The sequence below is a fragment of the Phyllostomus discolor genome, chromosome 2 (genome assembly GCF_004126475.2).
Source record: "Phyllostomus discolor isolate MPI-MPIP mPhyDis1 chromosome 2, mPhyDis1.pri.v3, whole genome shotgun sequence".
Lineage (NCBI taxonomy): Eukaryota > Metazoa > Chordata > Mammalia > Chiroptera > Phyllostomidae > Phyllostomus > Phyllostomus discolor.
In genome coordinates, this window is record NC_040904.2 from 65,663,633 (window position 1) to 65,666,307 (window position 2,675).

At 40.9% G+C, this 2,675-nt stretch overlaps 1 pseudogene; it reads left to right on the forward strand.

The window, feature by feature from the left end:
- Positions 1-666: 666 nt before the first annotated feature.
- LOC114488207 lies at positions 667-1,674 on the forward strand (annotated as a pseudogene).
- Positions 1,675-2,675: the final 1,001 nt, after the last annotated feature.

The window sequence follows — 2,675 nt, forward strand, 5'->3', positions numbered from 1 at the left end:
CTGAACTGGGCCCTCAGCGGCTCAAACTGAGATTCCCCAGAGAGTCAATTAGAATTACACGGCAACTGCAGAGGGCAACATGCGGACATGGCATTTTTCCTAAGTGAATGGGAGCTGACTTTGCCCTAGTTTGTCCATATTGCTCTTACCACTACTGACAATGCATAAAGTAAGCTATTCAAGCAATTAAAGACTTTCTTTGGAACTCACATTCAGTATTGACATTGGAGGGTTGCTTTGGTATTTGAAAAGAACGATGCTATAAAACTTATCATAAATTTAATTAGATTATTTCCCCTATACATTAATTCATATAGACAAACCAATCCCTACACTACAATGAAAACTATTAAATTTAGTTAGAGAAAAAAGTTGCCTTGTCCATGTTAAATCAGAGAGGTTTACTAATCCAGGAGAGACCCACCTATGTTGCATAAAATCATTTGTGGCCAACACAATTTAATTTTCCCCATTATCAAGACTATTTTTGCCTGATTTAAGTTTAAAATTAATTTGTTTTGCATGTAACTAATAATTTAATTACAATTAGTAAGGCCTTTAATGTTATATATTTATTTGGAAATAATTTAGGGCTATGCTGCTTGTCTTTCTGAGGTATCCACATCCATCCTTGTCACTGCAGCGACACTAGCACCCACCAGCACTATGACTGAACAGATGGCCCTTCGTGGAACTCTCAAGGGCCATAACGGCTGTGTGACCCAGGTTTCTACCACCCATCCACCCTGTTCCCAGGCATGATACTGTCCACCTCTGGAAAACATCATCGCGTAGAAGATGATGAGAGATGAGACCAACTATGGCATCCCACAGCATGCCCTTTGGGGTCACTCTCATTTTGTTAGCGTCATGGTCATCTCTTCAGGTCACCAGTTTGCCCTCTCTGGCTCCTGGGATAGAAGCCTTCTCCTCTGGGATCTCACAACAGGCACCACCACATGCTGACTTGTAGGCCATACCAAGGATGTGCTGAGTGTGGCCTTCTCTTCTGACAACCTGTAGATTTTCTCTGGCTCCTGAGATAAAACAATCAAGCTATGGAATACTCTGGGTGTATGCAAATATACTGTCCAGGATGAGAGCCACTCAGAGTGGGTGCCCTGTGTGCAGTTCTCACCCAACAGCAGCAATACCATCATCATGTCCTGTGGCTGGGGCAAGCTGGTCAAGGTACAGAAGCTAGTAAACTACAACTTGAAGGCCAATCACGTTGGCCATACAAGGTACCTGAATGCTGTGACTGTCTCTCCATATGGGTCCCTCTCTGCTTCTGGAGGCAAGGATGGCCAGGCCTTACTGTGGGACCTCAGCAAAGGCAAGCAGCTTTACACACTTGATGGTGGAGATGTCAGGAGCACCCTGTGTTTCAGCCCTAATCACTACCGGCTCTGTGCTGCCGCTGACCCCAGCACCGAGATCTGGGACTTGGAGGACAAGCTGATTGCAGATGAACTGAAACAAGAAGTTATCAGTGCCAGCAGCAAGGCAGAGCCACCCCAGGGCTCTGGCCACCTCTGGCCTGGTCTACTGCTGGCCAGACACTCTTTACCGGCTATATGGGCCACCTGGTGTGAGTGTGGCAGGTGACTATCGGCACCTGCTAGAAATATCTGGCAGAGCTTTAAAAATAAAAAAGAAAATTGGTTTTCTGACTTTAAAAAATAAAGAAAAGAGAAGAGAAAAGGAATAATTTAACTGTACAGGAAAAAAAATAAAATATCCTTGATTGAAATTACTAAAATTTTCAGTATACACACACACACACACACACACACACACACACACATATTGATCTGTTTCAAATTCAGCTTTCAAAGATGGTAATCTCAATCAGAACTAACCTCTTTCTTCATTCAGATATTCTCTTTCCACTGATAACATTCCCCGTAATCCAGTTTAAAATTTCAATTTCTCTTGCCACAGCACTTCAGATCACAAGCTTCCTCATTATGCTCCTTTATTGCCCTACCAGCACCTGACATGTTACATATTTTTGGTTGTATATTGTCTATCTCCTCCCACTGGAATGTAAATTCAGTTCATTGCTATACCTTCAGTGCATAGAACAATGCCAGTATATAGAAGGTGCTAAATAAATATTTGTAAGTGAATACATAAAAGATCCTTTTTCACAAAGAAAGATTTTGCCTAAAATTAGGCATGTGTGATTGATGAACCTGATCATTAAAATTTAGCTCAACAACTCACTTACTAGGTAATACGAAGTAAGCATACCCTACCCATTCTCTTCTAATGACTGCAACTATAAAGTTTGGAGAGAATGTGTGAAGCAGCCATTTGAAGACTCTGAAATGTAAATAGTAGCCATCAAATTGCAGGAGAAGGGAACAAAGTACCACTAAATCAGTAGTAAATTTATTTCCTCTCCACTTCAGTGTCTTCAAACTTGGACTCAGTGCAGCAAATAATGGAGAAGTAGGAACTGGCACATAGAGATTACTGAGAGAAGTCCTAGTACTAGCTTAATACATGGAAAATACATGTTATTTTCCAGTGCATATAGAGCACTCACGATAAAAGGTCATTTCCTGAGATGTAAAACAAACCTTAGCAAATTTAAAAGAATTTAATATCATACAAATTATGTTCTTACACCATATGAAATTGAACTTGAAATCAATGACAAAAGATAC